Consider the following 21,251-nt stretch of genomic DNA (forward strand, 5'->3'; position numbering starts at 1 on the left):
AAAGATTATAATTTATAAATGTAAGTGCTGTGTCTTTCTTTGTTTTCAAATCATACATTGTCTGACAAATGGTAAATTCTTCATAAATGCTTATGTTATTGTTTGATTGGAAGAGACATGAAGAAAATCATGACCTGGTTCCTGTCCTCAAGGAGTTTCCTTTCCAATAGAAGGTTTGGGGATTTTGACTTAGAAGAGACTTTGGACATCATCCAGTCTAACCTCCTCATTTTAAAGCAAAGGGACAAGAGACTCATAGAGAAAAAATGACTTCTCCAAAGTCACAAAGTTAATTTTGCCATAGAAATGGAATACTCCAAATTCATGGAGTTTGGATTCAAACCCCATCTGTCACAGTAACTATGAGTCTGCAGGTCATTTAATCTCTCCAAGACTGTTTCCTCATCTATAACATGGAAATAATTATTTTAGTAATTTATCTCACAAATTGATTGTAAGAATTGAAGAAAATAATGAGTTTAATGAATTCACTCCAGAGATGTTACTGTTTTTATTGTGATTAAGGAACAGATCCAGGATATGAACCCATGTCATCTGACTCCTGAGCCATCTTTCCTTCTCCTACACTATTGTGGGTGGGGGAAGGTTATCATAACCACCCCCAACTCTAATTAACCAGTGAAAGCCGAATGCTTCTATTGAATCCATCATTCAGAAGTGAACAATTTTTTAAATTGATGTGAGAAGTACTTTGATCATTAAATGAACTCAGAAAATGTCACAAGAAATGTATTATTATTGGTTGAAAAAAATCGGACACCCCTCTGAACTTATGTATTTTAGTAAACCTTCCATCACTGGAGGTAACAGTGTTCCCAAAACAGTTGTAGCTGATGGCAGTTTCTGCATTGAGAGCTGAGACATGCCAAGGACAAATAAGATACACTCAGGAAAGTAAGTACCAGAACTCTAGGAGAGAATCAGCCCTCAGGGTTCCCCAGAAAACGAACCTAAGGAAATCTCCATAAGGAAGAAAGGGCTAAGTTTAAGTCTACTTTCCCCCTGAAGCCTTTATGAAATTGTAAGAGAGTGTTTTTCCAGGGATAGAGGACAGAGCACTGGTCCTGGAGTCAGGAGGATCTGAGTTCAAATCCTGCCTCAGACACTTAATAATTGCTTAGCTGTGTGACCTTGGGCAAGTCACTCAAACCCCATTGACTTAAATAGATAAAAAAAATTTTTAAAAAAGAGTTTTTTCAGAATTTTTGGTGGGGGAGGGGAATGGTTTTTATACCAGTTTTCCCTTTTACACCTCCTTAGAAAGTCATCCACTGTATCCCAAGCCATTGATGTTGGAGAAAAATAGTAGTGAGACTGAGAAATTTGGGCAATTTTGCCTCACTTAAATCCAATTTACATATAAGTCAAGATATTATTCATAATGTCATTGTTCCTCTTTGAAAAGGCAGGATGTATAATAGTAATAGCCCTTTTCTAAAAACTAATTAAATCTGACTAAGGATAATCAATAGGAAGCATACCCAATGGGGGCTTGTGAGTCACAGAACAAGAAACACCCCAGGTCTCTTGATCTACCCTAAAACTCTGAAGGGAAAAATCAAGGGCTCCAATCTGACAGAATTAGTGAGAGCTGGGGAAGAGGCTATGGAGAGGTTGCTACTCAACATTACTGACGACCCACACTCTGCCTATCAAAAAGGAGAATATTTAAGAATCATAACTCTTTAAGGGTAAAAACACCTGTGGAGTGGACTAATGTGAAAGTAGAAGACAGTCTGAGTGAAGGGATTGGGGTACAGAGGACCTCCAAACACAGTGGGAAAAGTGGGTTCAGCCTTTGCTTCCATAGGGATTGGTGGGAAAAGAAGTTCCAGGAGAGAAATCATAGCTAGGAGGTGTTGGCTGTATCAGCATCAGTCACATCACATGGAAGTGTATAGAGGACTTTGAGCCAGAATTAGCCACCATAGGAATACCATAGTTTGTGAATAAGATTCATTTAATAGGAGGAGGAAGACTATCCATTGGAAGAGTCATCCCTGTCCGCCAACCTGTATATCAGTGTAAGGCAAAACCTACAATGGTGGGGGGTAACATGAACAAGAAAATGAATTAATCTGTGATGAAGAGCTGGGGTCAAATGTAGTGGGGAGAGGGAAGTCAGAGTCATGGTCTGCTTCATGGAGAGGAGCCCCAAATGAGATAAAAAACCTCACGACATGAGAGATTCTTAAATTCCTGATGAACCTTTTCCTGCACTTCTCCATTTCACCACAAGAGAGCAGAGGGTTTATTTGGCTCAGTTGCTAGGCTGAGAAGACTAGTCATCACATCATTTAGCAACATGAGATTGCTTCCATGTCTTTTGGACTTTTGGAAAGTGTCTTGTACATTGTATTTCCTCCTCCTTCTCCAACCCAAACTCTAACTACCCCACCAAAGCTGGCCAAGTTCTTTGAAGGACCATTTTGGGGGATTAAGATTCATCTACTTCTAGAATTAGTTCAGAGATTGTCACCTAATTCCATTCCCTCATTTAACAGAGCGGGGAATTGAGGTCAGAAAGGGATGTGATCTTCCCAGAGTCACACATTAAAAAGTAGAAGAGGTGAGATTTGACCCAGGTCCTTGGATTCCAAATCCAATGTTCTCTCACCATACTATGTTGCCCAACCAATAATGAATGGATCACAGAGCTGAGACGGGAATCCGTGTCTCCCAACTGAGGAAGATAATATCGAAAGAGCCTTGGCTCTGAAGTTACAAGACCTAGATTCAAATCACCTCTCCAACCTGTGAGAGCTTGGTCAAGGCAAGTCTCAGTTTCCTCAGTAAAATTAGAAAGGCTAGACTAAATGACCCAGCTCCAAATCTCGGATTCTGTGATGTGATGACTTAAAAATGCAGGATACTTTGTACCTGGCCTTGAGGCCAACAGACTCTGTGAGAGGTTCCTGGGAAGAAATTAAAGGCCATATTCCCTGCTGCGCCTCATTCATCTGAGGAATTCCTGTTTTTGAAGAAAAAGTTAAATCAGGAAGACAGATGCCTGGATGCCTAAGGAGAGACCAATTAACTATCTCTTTGCCATATTGTATTGACAGGTCAAAGAAGTGACACATAGCCCCAAAGGACCATAGATTTAAAGCTGGAAGGTCATCCAGAGCAATCCCCTCCTTTTATGGATGAGAAAACCAGGAAGGAAAGTGATTTGACTAATGTCACTGAGATGGTAAGTAGCAGAATTAGAATTTGAACCAGCTCCTTTGATTCCAAAGTCAGGATTCATTCTATCCACTGTTCTACAAGGACTCTAAGATTACCTTTCCACAATTTGGGGGGGACAGGGTTTAGATTCTTGATTCTAGACAGGATGAGCTCCTAGGATGGAAAATCCTTGTATTGATTTCCATTAGCAACTGGTAAAACTAATCTAAGTGGGCCATGTGTCTGTGGGCAATGAGAATGGACCTTCTTAATAATCATTTAATTAATAATTAATAATAATTAATTTAAGATGAATAAATCTTCATTTTACTGATGAGGAAATTGAAACCAAAAGAGAGCACAGGATTTGCCTTTATTGGAACAGCAGGTAATATTTGAACCTGGATGTCCTTTCTCTAGAGAAGTTTCCTCCCCTCCCTTTACTATAATGCCATTAATTCATCTATACATTCATTCATTCAATTCACTTTTTATGGGGCACCTACTTTGTACAAGACCCTATGCTAGAGGTTGTAAATGATGAAGAGAAAGAAGGTACAGTCCTACTCTGAAATAATTCAAAAAAAGGGGAGATCATGCAGAATCAAGGGAAAATGGGATATGGAAAGGAAGTTCTCTTTCATTTTTATCTTTGTATTCCCAGTACATAGTAGGGGTTTAATAAGTGTTTGTTATTTGATTTATTGATTAATAAGTTCCCACAGGACAGACAAATAAGGTTTTACAGATGGCTGGAGGAGGGAGAATTCATACTTAACCTAGAGAGAGAGGAGGGAGAAGAAAGTGGAAGGGAAAGATCAGAGGAAATTTCAGAGGTGGTATATGAGCTGGGTCTTGAATGGTAGATAGGATTTCAATAGGCAGAAAGGATTGGGGTGGGGTTTTAGGCAGGAAAAATGAGGGGGTACATGTACAGGGAAGTAGAGTTAGCTCAGGGAAAAAAGTAGTTTGAGGCTAGACTGCAAAAGGTCTTGAAGCCCAGGCTAAGAATCATAGTTTTTAGCCACTGGGCAATGGGGAAACATTTTTTAAAATTTAATTGAATTTTTTATTTTATGTGTAAAAACATGTAAAAAGTTTTAGCATTCATTTTAGCATTTTTAAAACTCTAGTACCAAATTCTCTCCCTTCTTCCCGCCTCCCACCCTCTCATTGAGAAAGCAATTATTTGATATATGTGAAAAATGTGTAGTCATGTAAAATATTTCCTTAATAGTCATGTTGTGAAAGAAAATAGATTCTCCCCCAAAAGCAATAAAAATAAAGTAAAAAAAAAAGATATGTTGCAGGCTGTATTCAGGTACCATTAGCTTCCTCTCTCTCTCTAGGGATGGATGGCATTCTTTATCATAACTCCTTCAGTTGTCTTGGATCACAGCACTGCTTAGAAAAGCTAAGTCATTCACAGTTAATTCTACAATACTGCTGTTACTTTGTATTCAGTACATTTCCCATTGCATCTGCCCACCTAAGTCTTTCAAAGTTTTACTGAGAGCATCCTGCCCATCAATTTTTTTTAGCAGTAGAATAGCATTCATCATAATTACATCGCAATTTTTTCAGCCAACCCCCAACTGATGAGTATCTCCTCAATTTCCAATTCCTTACCATGAGAAAAAAGCTGCTATAAATATCCTTACACATATAAGTCCTTTTCCTCACATTTTTCATCTCTTCTGGAATACAGACCTAATAGTGGCATTGCTAGGTCAAAGAGTAAGCATGGCTTTATAGCCCTTCAGGCATATCCAGATTGCTCTATAGTATGGTTAAATCATTTCATAACTCCTCCAACAATGCATTACTGTCTCATTTTCCCTCCAACATTTATCATCCCTCCTCCAACATTTAGCATTTTTTCCCTTTCTGTCCTATTAGTCAATGCAATAGAATAATTGAGCTGATTTTTATTTCTTCAAGGAAAAGTGTGCTTGCACATTTTATTTTATTTTATTTTATTTTTCCTTTTTTGCAAGACAATGGGAATAAGTGTCTTGCCCAAGGTCACACAGCTTGGTAATTATTAAGTGTCTGAGATGGGATATAAATTCAGGTCCTCCTGATTTCAGGGCCAGTGCTCTACTACCCCTGTTCACACATTTTCTTAAAAATTGATAACTTCAGGGCAGCTAGGTGGTGTAGTAGATAAAGCACCGGCCCTGGAGTCAGGAGTACCTGGGTTCAAATCCGGTCTCAGACACTTAGTAATTACCTAGCTGTGTGGCCTTGGGCAAGCCACTTAACCCCATTTGCCTTACAAAAAACTTAAAAAAAAATTGATAACCTTATCTGAAAACTGTTCATGTCTTTTGATCATTTGAATGACTCTTATTTTTTGTAAATTTGACTCAATTTTCTATGCTTGAGAAATGAGACCTTTATCAGAGAAACTTCCCCCAGTTGCTATTGTGAATTGTATTTTCTTCCATCCTATTTCTCCCATCCCTGTTTGTTCTACTCTCTCTCTCTCTCTCTTCTTTCATCCTACCCTCAAGTATTTTGTTTCTAACTGCCCCCCTCCCACAATCTGCCATCACTATTCCCTTTTCTATCATCCCTTTTCTCTCCTAATTTCCTGTAGGATAAGATAGAGTTCTTTGTCCAGTTGAATGTACATGTTATTCCCTCTCTGAGCCAATACTTATGAGAATCAAGTTCCCTCACTCCCCCCCTCACCTTCTCCCTCTTCTTCTTCATGGCAAAAGTTTTTTCTTGCTTTTTTAATATGAAATAATTTGTCCATGCCACCTCCCCCTTTCCCTTCTCACCTAATAACTCTGACTTTTTAAGATATTATCCCTTCATATCCAGTTGCTTTGTCTGTATATGCTCCTTATAACTGTCCTAATAAATGCGAAAGTTCATATGAGTCATCAGTATCATCTTCCTATAGAGGAATATAAACAATCCAACATCATTAAATCCCTATGATTTGCCTTTCCTGTTTACCTTGTTATGCTTCATTGAGTCTCATATTTGAAGAACAAATTTTCTGTACAGCTCTGGTCTTTTCATTAGGAAAGTTTGGAAGTTCCCAATTTCTTTGAATGTCCATCTTTTCCCTTAAAAAAATATGCTTATATTTTTTTCTGTTGGTACATGATTCTTGGTTGTAATCCAAGTTCTTTTCCTTCTGGAATATCATATTCCAAGCTCTGTAATTCCTTTATTGTAGAAGCTGCTAAATCTTATGCTATTCTGACTATGGTTCCACAGTAATTGAATTGTGCTTTCTGCCTGCTTGCATTATTTTCTTCTTGACTTGGGAGACTCTAAAATTTGGGAACTTTAAAATTTAACTATAGCATTCCTTTTTTTTTTTTTGCAAGGCAATGGGGTTAATTAAGTGGCTCACCCAAGGCCACACAGCTAGGTAATTATTAAGTGTCTGAGGCCAGATTTGAATTCAGGTACTCCTGACTCCAGGGCCAGTGCTCTATCCACTGTGCCACATAGCCACCCCTATAATATTCCTGAGAGCTCTCATTTGGGAATCTCTTTCAGGGGGTGATCAGTGAATTCTTTCAGTTTTTACTTTACCTTTTGGCTTTTTTCTTGATTAGTTCTTGAGAAGTTTTCTTGATAATTTCTTGAAAGATGATGTATAGGCTCTTATTTTTTTTTTTATCATGGCTTTCAGGTAGACCAGTAATTTTTTAAATTATCTCTCTTGAATCTATTTTTCAGATCAATTGTTTTCCAATGAGATATTTCACACTGTCTTCTAATTTTTCATTCTTTTGGTTTTGTTTGATCACAAAATCATTAGCTTCCCTTTACTCAGATCTAGATTTTAAGGAATTATTTTCTTTAGTGAGCTTTTGTATCTTTTTCATTTGACAAATTCTGTCTGTGGTCCAAGAGAGTTCCAGAAACATTGCCTCTACTGGATCAGTTGCTCCCAATGGCTGCTCCTGGTTTGCTGGGGTAGCTTCTGTGCTGCTTAGGCTTGCCCTGGACTGTGCTCTACTCTCACTCTAGTGCAAGGCTTTTCCAAGTTGTCTTTGGCAATCTCTGAGCTGAGAAGTCTGGAAACTGCCACTGCTGCCATTAATCCAGCCACCTTGCTGCCTATTCCTGGATTACTGGAGCTGGTCCAAGCTGGGATGGCCATGCTGCATTGTGCTCCTCTTACCCTGATGCAATAGACCCTTCCTGCTGATCTTCCAAGTTGTCTTGGGCTGGAAAATTGTTTCACACTGACTTTTTGTGGGTTTTGCCTCTCTTGAATTTGTTTAGAGTCATTATGTAAAGATATTTGAGTGGTTTGGGGGAGGACTTGGGATGAGTCCCTGCCTTTACTCTGCCAACTTGGCCAGAAACATTTTTTCATTTAAAGAAGAGAGCACTGGACATCCTATTTCAGACACTTAGTAGATATGTGACCTTAGGTAAATCACTTTTTTCTCATCTGTAAACTGAGGAAAATAATGACACATTAATTAAATAAATAAATTTAATTAATTAATTAAACAATTGTGCACTGTTATTAGAAATGACAAGAAAATCCATGAGACTTGGGGTATAGTATGTAGAGAGGAAAGAACACTGGTATGGAAGTCTAGGATTCAAAGGAAGTCCTACTGTAGGCTTGATATCAAAATGATCTCAGGAAGTTACTCTCTGGTACTCATTTTCAACTGTAAAACCAAGGAACTGGACCAGAATGCCTCAGAGGTCTCTTCCTACTCTCTAGTTCTGTGATTAATTTCTATGTCTGAAAAACAGGGAGATTGCAAACACCCCCTTCTCTTCCCGGTCCGATGAAAAAAAGTAATTTCCCATTTTTGTTTACCAGAGATCTGAAAGGCACCAGAATCCTTTGCATCTTACTCCTTCCTTCCCCTCCCTTTCTAAGGCTCTAGTTCCTATCCTCATCTCTTCTACCTCTGTTAATATAACCAACCTTGCTTCCAGTCAGTTTTACAACTTCCCCCAAACTAGCCTTTAATCATGTGACCCCTCTGCTCAAAACAATACAAAACCTTCAACGAATCCCCATTGCCTACTGAACAAAATAGAAATATTTAATCCTAGCTTTCAGGACCATTGCACTGACAAAGATAACTTATTCTGATGAAATTCTATGAATTTTATCTCAAAAGAAATAGGCAGGCATGCTATCAGAGCTGGTGGGGTTGTGAACTGGTGCAACCTTTTGAGAAAACAATATGGTGTTATGGTCAAACTTTTTGACTCAGTGATTCCACCACCAAGAATATATTCTAAATATGCTGTTAAAAATGTACAAAATATTCATAACAATATTCCTAACAAAATAGCAAAAATATTCCTATCAAAAAACTGGGCTTTTTCACATGTCTAATCCACATGGCTGAACAAATTGTGAAATGCAGATGAAACAGAATATTATTGCACCATAAGAAATGTGAAATGTGAAGAATCCAAATTCTTTGAAGCAGGCTTCTTTCCATCCTCCCTTCTCATCTTTCCCTTCTCTATCTCAGTGTCTTTACTCCTGCCAGCTCCTATGATTGAAAGGGACTTCCTTACTCCATCCTTTGATCCCTAATCTTTAGGTTGACATCCTTCAAGGTCCAACTCAATGCTCCCTTTTCTATAAAGAATTCCTTGATGTCACTTACATTGACCAACCTCCCCTCCTCCTAAATTAAAAATGAACTTTTCTTCAATCATCCCCTTTATCCTCCTTTTTTAGGCTGGGTCTCCTGTTTGCACTTATTTTGACCATCCTGCGGGTGACTGAGCCTTGGACCTAGAATCAAGAAGACCAGAGTTCAAATCCTGCCCCAAACCTGAACAAGTCATACAACCAATCAATGCCTCCATTATTCAATTGTAAAATGAGGGTGATAATAACAGCACCTATCTCTTAGAGTTTCTGTGAGTATAAAATGAGATAATATTGGTGAAGTGCTTAGCACTGTACTCAGTACATAGAAACTAGAAAGCACATTAATAAATGTTGGTTTTCTTCCTTCCTTAGTAGTGACATTTTGTCAGAGTGGATAGAAAACTGGACTGAGAGTCAAAAAAGATGTGGGTTCAAATGCAGCATAAGACACTTACTAGCTGTGTCTTAACCTGGCAAAATATTTAACCTCTCTGAACTTGAGTTGTGTTGCTTATACGGCAATAATTATAGCATTTATCTTAACTGGTTACTGTGAATATCAAATTAGCCAAGCATGGTCCAAGTGCCTTGCAATCCTTAAAAGCATTATAGAAATATGAGTCATTTTTGTGCTATCAGCAGAGAAGCAGTTCTATTCTAGTAGAAAGAGAACTGGCCTCCATCTCAGGAAGATCTGGGTTCAAATCTTGCTTTTGTCATTTGAGGGACAAATCTCTCAGTGGCCCAGGCAACTTTGTTCTATGATTGGCAAAGCTGGGGCTGAGCTGGATTGATAAAGACTTAGTTCCCTAAGGAGGGACTCTTTATCCAATGTGACCACAGATCCGGCCTCTCCCTGACTCCTCTCGCCAACTCCCTCCACCCATTTATTTGTCTCTTACAGCATTAGAATGTAAATTATTTGACAGCAACTAGCAGTCAAGGTTATCTTTTTCTGCAGTGCCTAGCACTGAACTTGCTTACATTAGGAGTTTAATATGTATTTGCTGAATAAGGAGACAAAAAAACCCAAATGACTAGACTTGGAAACATGATTTAGCTCATCTTCATACATTGCTAGGGGAGAGTACATCGCCAAGCAAATAATATGACATGGGAGGCAGTCCAGAAGATGACCCCCCTGAGGTGGCCAACCATCCCTAAAATGGATGAACCCAGGCACACAGACTTGTAGCAAGGATAGCTAATGCTTAAATGATACTTAAAAGTTTGCAGAGAGCTTTACAGAAATCTTTTATGAGCTAACTTACAGCAACCCTGGGAAGTGGGTATTATTATTCCCATGTTACAAATGAAGAAACTGAGGCAAACAGCATTTAAGTGACTTGCCCAATGTTACATAATTATTAGGTATCTAAGGTTGGATTTGGACTCAGGTCACTTTGTCTTCAGATTCAGAACTTTATCCACTATCTCTAATTGTGTTACTAGCTCACAACTAACTGAGGGAATGGATGCCCTTTTCCTTAGGAGTGGGATGGTTTTGGACAGAAGCTAGAAGCCTGGCCAGACACTGGGTCACATAACAAACATCTCCACCCCCTGCTATGAGAAAATGGGAAAGGGGCAGAATGGAGAGCAGTGGGAAGTGAGGAATGTCTGGGGGCCTCTCTCTGTTGGATAAAACTTCTATCCAATTCCACTAATCTCCATTTAAACACCTACTATTGTCCAGGCACCATGCCTAATTTCTAAAGCCCTGCCTTCCAGATCTGGGGAAGTTCTGGGCCCTAGAGAGAGAAAGAACCTTTAGAGATCACAGACCACATGAGCACTGGTTCTTCCTGCCCCTCATCTTACAGAAAAAATTGAGAGGATACAAAGAAGGTAAGTGATTTTGCCACAGTCCCAAGTAATGAGCAAAATGGCATTTGAAGCTTTGGTCTTCTGAGTCCAACGTCATCGTTCTTTCAATTCAATTCATTTCACTTCAGTTCCCTTTATTAAACATTTGTGATTTGTCCTTAATTTCCAAAGAGGACCAGTGACACCAAAGGTGATATCTTGAATTTCCTGTGAATTGGATTTAAGTGAGACAGAGTTCCACAAAGTATAATCAAAGTAGCAATACAAAGAACAACTGATGATGACCCTGGTGTCTTTGATGTCTGATCAAACTCTAACCCCACCTGTTTCATCTGCTTCATCTGCCTCCATGTTCAGTGGAACAAGTTATTTTCATCTGATCATTTCAGATGCTTCACCTGCTTGGGATAGACATCACCCTAACTCTGCAATGGGTTTCCCTCTAACTGATTTAGCTCAGCAGTTGAGATGATTTTTACTGAGTATGGACAATGATCACGCTACAGTTTTTTAGAGCCACAGGTGAGAGTTGGGTAACAGGTGGACACAAAGGTGGGTGAGCAGGATTTGGCAAGCCCTCACACCAGAGGGGCTAGTCCTCCCTGAACACCCCACATACTTCTATTAAACATTTATTAAGACCCTGGAGGAGGACATCATACAATTCCAGAGAAGTAGTGTGACTCAGGTTAGAAAAAGAACACTTTCATCTAGGGGAACCAGGAAGGTTTTACAAAGGAGGTGGTACCTGATCGGAGAGCCTTGAGGGAAGAGAAGGATTCTAAAACCTGGGTTCTAGACTTGTCCCTGACTGTATAACTGTGTTCAAGTGATGTCCAGTCCCTTGTCCTATTACAACACTATGTGTGCCTTGTGCTAGGAAGGTTCCTTCCGATAGATTTTCCTCACATACCAAACAGTGACCTGGTCTGTTCTCTAACAAAGGAATTTCAGAAAAGTTCAGTCCACTGAACTGGACTATTATGAGCAAAGCGGTGAGTAGTATCTTAACTATTCACCATCCAGGTAACTTTCTACGAGGGGCAGCTAGGTAGCACAGTGAATAGAGTACTGGCCTTGAAGTTAGGAGGCTGGGAGTTCAAATTCAACCTCAGATACTTGAATCTTATTAGCTGGGTGACCTTGGGCAAGTCACTTAACCCTGATAGTCGCACATTGGGGGACATCTTCAGTTGTCCTGATCATATCTGGCTACTGGACCCAGATGGTTCTGGAGGAGGAAGTAAAGCAGGTGACAACACAGCTCCCCCCCATCCAGTTTATGTGCTTATCATGGCATCAGTTACCCTGATGTCATCGTCTTTTTAGAGAATGAAGGATAAAGCACAACTTTCTGAGTCCAGGTGTGAATTCACTAACAGCCGCTTATTAAGCACTTACCAGGCACTGATGCAATCATAAAGATGGGGATGACTGATCCTGACCATCAGTTGCCTCACCTCACTTAAATGATTAGAGACTTCACCCCACCCCTTAGCCAGGTAAAAACATAACTCAGTCAATGGAAAATTTATACTAAGTGTGAAAGGTCCTGGGATGTCACTGAAGGAACTGAAGTGAGAGGAAGTCTGTCCCAAATGGTCATTTTTCTGGATGGGGCTTGTATAAAATATGTATAAAACTCCAGACATTAATTCAGAACCCAGGAGATTTGGGATAAGTGGTAAACCAGAAGAGAACATTCCAATCAAATGTCCTGATAAGGAATAGCTTAGTGAGGAAGGAGAATGAGTTAGCTTCAGCCTAGGATTCCTCCCCCCAGTTTGGTTGGGAAATGTAGATTTTTTCCCATTGGTGTCCAAGCAATATCCTAAGGACAGCAGTGCTTCATGGTAGATAGCGACTCCATTGGGAACTGACAACAAAGAGAAGTAGATTCAGGGTTTTGCAAAGAGCTCAGAAGAGCTATACTATATTTAAGAGGAACACCCTGAGGAGTCTAGGAAAAGGACTTCCAAGAGTCATCTTGGAAGGACTGCCAAGGGTTCCCTTTCAGCTGGAGGCTACTGTCCTCTGGATTCTATCTCTACTAGTAAGTTTAAAGACCCTGAACCTTGGTCTTTTATTCTATCACAATATTATGTTGCCTCATGTCAAGAAGGTTCTTTTAAATAAATCCTCCTTTACAAACCACAGGAGAGAGGTGGGCAACAGATGGCGTCAAACAAAAGGTGGAAAACAAAGAAGGGCTAGCAACCTTGAAAAGGAAGTCCTGCCTGAACACCAAAACCTGAACACAGCCCTCCCTGAGCACCACACACACTTCTATCGGACATTTATTAAGATCTTGGAGGAGATCATACAATTATTCTCACTCAAGGCTTTTTCACGTTAGTAAGAGAATCTATGATACATTTATTATAGATTTAATGGGAGATGTTTTGTACTATGTCCATTGTAGTCTAACTGAGTAATTGATATCAACTGATAAGAATGGAGAGAAACACACTAGTGGGGGCTCATGAGGTTGAGCATTAGAAAGACATCCATCCTCTCGCCTTCAACTCTTCAGTGATAATTCTAAAATCCCGAGAGGAGATGTAGCCATCTAGAGACCTTACCTGCCCATGAGTGTGGGGATTTGGGAAGTCACTCCAGAGCCTAACTCAACACAGACAAAAGTGAAAAAGGAAGTGGAGAAAGGAAAAGAATTAGTGACACAAGAGACAATGAGGCTTCGGGATATACTTTTGAAAACTCCTCAGATGAACTGTCTTGGCTGAGGAAACAGCCATGCCTTGGAGTTGAGTTCCCACTGGCTGTCCCTCAGGTTTGGGTCACCCCTCACCTTTACCTCAGTCTCCTGGCTTCTTTGGACTTCTGTGGAGACTCAGTGAACTTTCCCGCTCCTCCCTCCCCAACGCATTCCTTTCCTGGGAGATTATCCCATAGACAATACATACATTTCTCTTGTATGTACACAGTCATTTGCATATTGCCTCCCCCTTCTCGAGGGTCCCTGGGACCCTGGTTTTGCTTTTTTCTTTAACGCTTTGAAGAGCACCCTAAGTAAACGTTTGTGGATTGGCTGACTGACCCCCCCCATGTGGACACTGAGGCCCGTTGCCCCGGGAGAACACCGAGGCAAGGGGAAGGGCAGAAGCCGTCCAAACCTGCCAAGCTGCCGGGCACCTGGCCTCCGCCTCCCTGGAGGTCCTGACCCACGCCTCCTTTCTAGGGAGACCCGCAGGGTCCGGCTTCAGCTCCCCTCGGGGAATCCCACTCACCTAGGAATTCTTCCCACTAAGTCAATATAAAACCTCCGCTCTGAGGCCGGGAAGCTGCCCCGCACCTACATCACTATTTTGGGGTTGATGTCTGCAACCAACTGCACTGTCATGAGGGGCGCCCTGCCCCTAGAATCGCACCCCAAAGCAGGTTTTGCAGCCGGGGATCCCGGTGCCGTTGCCCCCACTTTGCAGAGGAGGAAACTGAGGGTCCAGGAGGGCAGCTCGCCGGTCATCACGCGGAGAGGCCCCCCCGGTTCTCCGGGCGCCGACCCCCCACGATGGGGCCCCGAGGCTGCTCAGATGCAGAGGCCGGGCCTCTTCCTGCCCGGACCCGAAGGGGGCGAGGCGTGGCTGCGGGCTGGAGGGGCTGGACAGAGAGGCTGCTCCTTCCCGGGGCGGCCGCGGGAGGGGGCCCTGACCGATGCGATCCCCGTGCAGGACGCGCCAGAGGCGGCCGGGCCGGGCACACGGCAGGACCGCGAGCGGAGCGGAGCGGCGGAGCGGAGCGGAGCGGGCGCAGGGCCGGCCCCGGGGACAGCAGCAGCAGCGGCGGCCGCAGGTAAGCGGGGCCCCCGCTCCCGCCTGGGGTGGCCAGAAGGACGGAGAGGGACTCCCGGCGAGGGTCGGCTTCCGAGAGGAGCCGGGGTGCGGGTGCTGGGGGGGCCCCGAAACTGCCAGTCCGCCTTCCCTTTCCCCTCCCTCCGGGGGCCACGGAGCAGGGAGGTGGGGGCGCCTAGCCTCAGTTTCCCTCCAGACACAATGCCAGCTGGGACACTCGGATGGGCCCCGCTATGGAAGCCCCCCCACTATCTCAAGAGCCCCTTCTTTTCTCCTCATCCCACCAAAACAATCCCCAAGGCTTCATAGACTTCCTTGGGAAGGGTTTTACTGTAAAAGGGGGGAAAAAACAAAGAAAATTTTAAAAAAAGATGACAGAAGCCACAGAATCTGAATTCAAATGCTGACTTTGTCATTACCCATGGGACCTTGGAGAGATCATTGAACCCCAATTTCCAAACATTAAGTTGTCGGACTAGATACTGTCTTTTCTAGCCTTACATCTTCCAGCCTTGTGAGCCAGTTTTGACAGAAAGATGAATTTGGAGTCTCTGGAGTATTGTGGACCATCTAGAAAATGGGGGGGGGGGGGATAGATCACATAAGGACTTTTTTGAGTTTCTGGCACCAGTAAAATATGCATGTATTTACGTATGAATGTAGCTTCGTCTATAGAATGAAGAATTCTCTTTGGGTTGCTGTTGTTTTATCTGGGAGATTCCTTTACTTTGAGAGTCCTCAAATGCTATGAACCTTGAGTTCAGAGATCTGAGTGCTAATCCTGATCAGCCAGACCTCCCCCAGGCAGTTACTGGACCAATATTATTTCCATCTGATCCTCACCCTAACTTTTGAGAGGTAGGTGCTATTCACTTTACAGATGAGGAAACTGAGGCAAGCAGAAGTCAAATGACTTCCCCAAGGTCACATGGCTAATAAGAATTTGAATCAGGTTCTTCTGGACTCCATTGGGCCACTTCGTTCCTTATCTCAGCTTCCCTTTCTTTTTCTCCTGAGTAAACCTGAGTAAAGTACCTTCTTCTCCCTTTGCCCGAGGCATATTAAGTTTACAGCCCAGAAACCCCAATTTAGTTATTTCACCCTCTTGGCACTGGTGCCTTATAGATATGTCCTATGAGTTCTCTCTGTGGAGCCCCGGAACCCCAGAGATTTAAGCAGAGGTGACTGGGCAGTAATCAACCCAAGTGGCCTCCCTTTGGCTGCTCCAGTAAACTTAGCTGGGTCCCCAAAGGTTTCTGCTTGGAAACTCTCCCCGGTGTTTCCTGACAACCCTCCCAGGCCCTAGGGACTTTTCTAGGTGAGCACAGCCTGGAGGCCAGGCTAGCAGGGCCTTGACTGCTTCTTATCAGATAGAAATGTGGATATACCAGTCCAGCAAATGGAGATGGCCTGGAAACTGTCTCAGCTTGGGCTTTGGATTCAAAGACAGGACCATCTGGGGGCCTGCCCATGATGTCTGTATTCTTGGAAAGTTTCTGGCCATTGGACTATGATCAGCCACACTCAGGTCATTTGAAAAGTGGTACTTTTTGAAAGCTGGAACCTGGTTATAGAGTCAGATTTAAAGAGCTCTGGCTAGTTTCTGTCTGGCCTGGCAGCCAAGGATTGTGGACAAGTGATATTTGAAGTGAAGTCTGAGAGTCAGCTCATGTTGGAGAGGATAGTTGATAGTTGAGAAACCCTCCTTTGGTGTTTTCCCCCATACATAGAGTGAGTGAGTGGCTATGTCTGACTCTAAGAAGGAGAGATATCTGTATTTATGTTAGGTTTTTTCCCAACCCTTTGAATTTCCCTGCCCCTTCTACCACTCAGACATTACAGAAGTGGGTGAGATTGTGGGCCATGTATAATGGAAAAATTGGATTTCTTAGTCTTTGGAGAGGACTAACAGAAATGTAGACTAGAGGAAAGAATGCTAAATTTGGAATCACAAGATTTGCATTTGAATCTTGTTATTTACTACTTGTGTGACCTTGGACAAGTCATTTCCCCTTTGATAGACTGGGTGTTTCAGTTGTCAAATGAAATTAGTTGCCTCAGTTGGACTAGATGAACTCTAAGGCCCAATTCAGATCCCAAATCCTATAAACTTTTCCGATTCCATTTTCCACTGGATGCTGAAATCTATCTGCTGCCACCAGAAATTAGGAGGATCAAATGAAACTATTTATAAAGGACCTGGACATCTAGTAGGCATTGCATAAATAGTTATTAACTGTTATTAACTGCAGGACTGATCTCCTCTGTTGGTAGATCTCTTGAAACAGGAATTGCATAAAATGTGCATCCCTGCCCTCAAAGCCTTTTCCTTAGGCAGGAAAAAGATGATTAGCACAGCCTCTGGAAATAAATAGAAAAATTTATAAGACAGGTGAGATGCAATGCCACTGATACTTTTGGTGATTTGGAAGAAAACTTTGGAGAGAGGGGAAAAAAAATATTTTTTTTTCTGAAAGGGACCTTTGAGGTCTGGAAAATTGGAATAATTTGCTGCCCTAGAGGCAGCATTCTTAAACATTCTGAGCCTGGCGAGACCTTAAGAATTTGGGATTCCCTTCTACTCGTCTTAGAGAGGTGCTTGGAGGGCTTAGTGGGAGCTCAGGTGAAGAAGAATGATCATTTGAATTTATAGCCATGATATTTTAAATCCTCAAAGTCCTCAGGTGAGCTAGGTCCTTACAAAGGGGGAAACCAGCAAAGGGGTTTGTCCATGACTATGTAGCTAATAAGTGTGGTAGGGTAGGACTTGAGGGTAGGACTTGATACTAGATTATCATTTAATTCTGAGTCTCTAGATATCTCCTAAGCCCTTCAGAAGTCTGTGGCAGTTAGCACATCCTCCCTGCCAGGAAGACCACCAGCTCAGGCATTAGTATCCCTTGGAGGGGGTCATTTCCTTTTCAATTGTCCTCATTCTGGCCAGGCGGGTAAGCCTCAAAGGGGGGGATCTGCTACTATGCAGGAAGGGGACTGAGTTTTTTTGAGGATGTCATCTGGGAGAGCCTAACCCATAACATTCCTCTGGCAAAGACACCTGTGCCACCTGTCCTAACAGTGGCTTCAGCCGAGAGGGAGGGGCCGGCTCCTTCAGGCTGCCAACAAAATCTCGTGCCTATTGGTCAACATGCAGGGAGTTCCCTGACCATCACCAGGAGGATTTGGAACTGTCAGGAACATCAGCCAGCAAGTGAGGGCAAGGCCACAAAAAAAGAAAAAAATATCCCCTTAAAAAATCTTTTTATTCTGAACTAAACACAAAAGCGTTCATTTCCATATGCAAGTAACAGAACCAAAAGGGAGGTTTGTATCGGAAATGACAGATCTCTATTAATTTTCATCTTGGTTCCCAACAATTAGGCAGTATATGTTTCATAAATACTTGTTGAATGAAGGCTCATTGGGGCAACTAGGTGGTACAGTGGGTAGAGTAAGATCTCAGTTCATATCTGACCTCAGACACTTAATAATTACCTAGCTGTGTGACCTGGGGCAAGTCACTTAACCCCCTTACCTTGCAAAGACAAAAAAAATAATTTGAAGGAAGGCACAGTCTAGACTTCAGCCCCTTTCATTTTTACAGATGTGCACACTGAGGCTCAGAAAAGAAGGGTGACTTCCTCAAGGTCACACAGTTAAGGAGCAGAGCTGGGATCGGAACCCAGGTTCCTCTGTCTCCAATCCAATGTTGTTGTTTGTCCTTCATTCTCAAAGTAGGCCACGACCTCAGGGAGGTGATGCCAAGACAAACAAGTGAATTGTATTTGAGTGAGGGGTTTCAGTACTAAGTCACTAGCTTCCCTTTGTCCTCAATTATCTTGGTCCAATGGTCAGATATGAATAACGAGATGGCCCTGAATGTCAGTGTCATATGTCTGAGGTCACATTTGAACTCAGATCCTTTTGACTCCAGGGCTGGTGTTTGACCCACTGCACTCCCTAGCTATTCTGAAAAAATTCAATATACTTTGTATGGTAACTATGCTGCTTGGACATAACAGAACTGCAGGAGGAATTCTCTTCAAATCTATCCCATCCTCCCATTTCCCCCCACCCACCCCTTTGAGTGGGGTGGGGAGGGCAACAATTTCTTCAGTTTCCTCCCTTCCATAGGAAGCTGCTTCAGGGGAGGGTGGGAGTTTCTGATTTAATCTGGGAGAATAAAATGTCCTGGATTTGTTTTTGAGCTGGTTAGAAATAGATTTTCTTTTGGGAGAAGGTCTCTGCCCACCTAGCTCTCCACCAGGCCAGGGAGATGTTTGTAGGGAGTGGACTGGGTTTAATCTTAATGACAGCAGCTTGGCCCTAGCTCCCCTCCGGGCAAAGCTGGAAGGTTTGAGGAAGGAGGGGCTGGAAACCAAATCATAAACACCAGAGAGAAGCTTTTTGTTTCTCTGCCTTCTTCCCTCAACACCCCCTCCTTCTGCCAATATTTAAGAAAAAAAAAGGTCAGCTGGCCATCCTATTTGATTTCATATAGAGGAGATGGTTGGGTTATTGACTCATTCCTCAGGGCTGTAAGCCCTGTAGGTTTTTTTCCTAACTACTGGGGTCTCCCCACTGAGCTCTGACTCACTGCCTATGCAATGGAGTAAGTTGGTCTTTGGGGAATAAAAAGGAGGAGAGTGTTGGAGGTGGTGAGGGAAGAAGCTTAAAATAAGTTGTCTGACAACTGGTTCTGAGTCAAAGGACCTGGGTTTGAATCCAGACTGTTGGCCCTCCTTATTGCCTACTATATGATTCTGAGGAATCATTTAGCTTCTCTGGGATCTCCATTGCTTCCTTAGTCAAATTATTAGATGACCTTTAAGGTTCCCTCTGCTCCTGAATCTATGATTCCAATGAAAGGAGAATACATCTGGAGGAACAAGGGATGTGGGAATGGTAATGATGATTGTGGTGGTAGTGGTGATGATGATGATGATGATGATAATGATGGTGGTGGAGGGGGTAGTAATGATATCAGATTCATCATGAACCTTTTGTCTTTGCTTATTCTTTGTTCCTCCAGCTCCCCAACCCCATTTCAGTCTGTTCTAAGCCTATTGAAGGCCCCCCACTTACACAAAGCCTTCTCTTCCTCCTTCCAACTCCATGATTTCTTTCTTCATTGAATGACTAAATATAACACTTATCTATGTCTGGCAAGTCTACTGTCTTTTCTAACTCACTCTTTCAGGTTTGTGGGGCCTGACTGTCTGAGAAGATAATCAAGATCTGGAGAGCAGTAACTGGGCTTTCTATTTCTTCCCCATCTCCTATGTATGTTGGAGAGTAAGCCAGAGGCTACCACAACAAGGGGAAAAATTCAGCTGAACAGGCCCTTGATTATTACTTACAAGGTCTAGGATCACAGTCTTGGAACTGAAAGGAACCTTAGGGTAGGGATAGACATATATACATTGTATGTACTGCATGTATATGCAGGCAATATGTATAAATATATATACACATACCTAGATGTGTCCCTGCCCTATTTTGTTCTACACTCAGTTAATCCCCTTAATGCCCTCCTTCAGAGACTGTATAAACACATATATGTATGTATTATCTATGTATCCATGTGTATATATACAGATAGATTGTTAAATATATCGATAGATGATAGGTCAAAAGATAGATTGATCTATCGATAGATAAATGCATGGGTGGATGGATAGATAGATAGATAGATAGATAGATAGATAGATAGATAGCTGCATGGATGGATGGATGGATGGATAAGTAGACAGAATGTTTTGAGGAAGAAAGCTGATGCCTTTGGAGATCAGGAAATGAAAAGACTTGTGAAGGGACTTATTCCTGAGTTGAGCCTTGAAGGAAGCTAGGAATTCTCCAAGGCAGAGGTGATGAGGAAGGAGAGCAGTTCAGGTATGAGATATGGACCATGCAAAGTAGAGAGAGAATTCAGCCACAGAGGGAGTTGTGCTCAATGATCCTGGATTTTAAAAACATAGATACATATATAGATATAGTTATAGATATAGATATAGTCATAGATATAGATAGATTGATATACACATGTATATATCAAATGGTACATTGAAGTCATAGTAGGTATTTCATCAACACTTGAAGATGAAAAGTTAGAGAGAAGGTCAACCTCGATAAGCCCCTCAACCCTAGTCTGGGTTTAGGGATTAACCTAGCTACCTTTCATCCCATTGACAGTGACTGAAGGACAGGGTATTGTCAGCCCAAATGTTTTCCCAGTTGTTTTGGCTCCATGTTAACAAGAATTTTCTGGGGAATGGGGGTTGGGAAGGAAGAATTCTACTCTGTGTTTCTGAGTGAGACAGATCTTGTGATCTCTGAACTTTATCCTCCTGAGAAAAGAACATTAATACTTCCTCCAAACTGAAGGTCAGTGAAAGGCATTTTGACCTTTGTTCAAAAAGATGTACCTCTTTCTGGGGTTTATGGTTTTTGTTTCATTGGTCACTTAGACCCATAAAGTTTTCTTTCCTCACTTATCCTCTCCCCAAGAGTTTGATTTTGTCAAGGTCACATAAAGCTGGGTTTCTCATCCCGGATCTTGAACTCCCAATTCTTTGCTTTTTCCATTGTACCAAACTGACCTTTTAAAAGATTTCTTGACTCCATTTGGGTTTTGCCGACTACTTTTCAAATTCTTGAGAGCTAGCCTTTGGGGGATTATGATCTCTGCTGGTTCCCTTTCTGTACCACCCTGGGGACTGGTCTCTGGAGCCCAAGGGATGGATTGGCCTACATCTCTAGAATATCTGCCTAACAGACCTCATATACCTCCTGTTCTTGCCAGGAACTATAGT

At 42.2% G+C, this 21,251-nt stretch overlaps 1 protein-coding gene across 1 annotated transcript in view; it reads left to right on the forward strand.

Moving 5' to 3' along the window:
- Nucleotides 1–14,354: 14,354 nt before the first annotated feature.
- The window catches only part of CD82 (CD82 molecule), a 76,372-nt gene continuing 69,475 nt past the window's right edge, over nt 14,355–21,251 (forward strand). Inside the window, exon 1 of the mRNA XM_074230512.1 lies at nt 14,355–14,443. The gene's annotated coding sequence lies outside the window, so the exon portion shown is untranslated. The remainder of the gene's footprint in view (nt 14,444–21,251) is intronic.

This window comes from Macrotis lagotis, chromosome 3, assembly GCF_037893015.1.
Source record: "Macrotis lagotis isolate mMagLag1 chromosome 3, bilby.v1.9.chrom.fasta, whole genome shotgun sequence".
In the NCBI taxonomy this organism is placed as follows: Eukaryota; Metazoa; Chordata; class Mammalia; order Peramelemorphia; family Peramelidae; genus Macrotis; species Macrotis lagotis.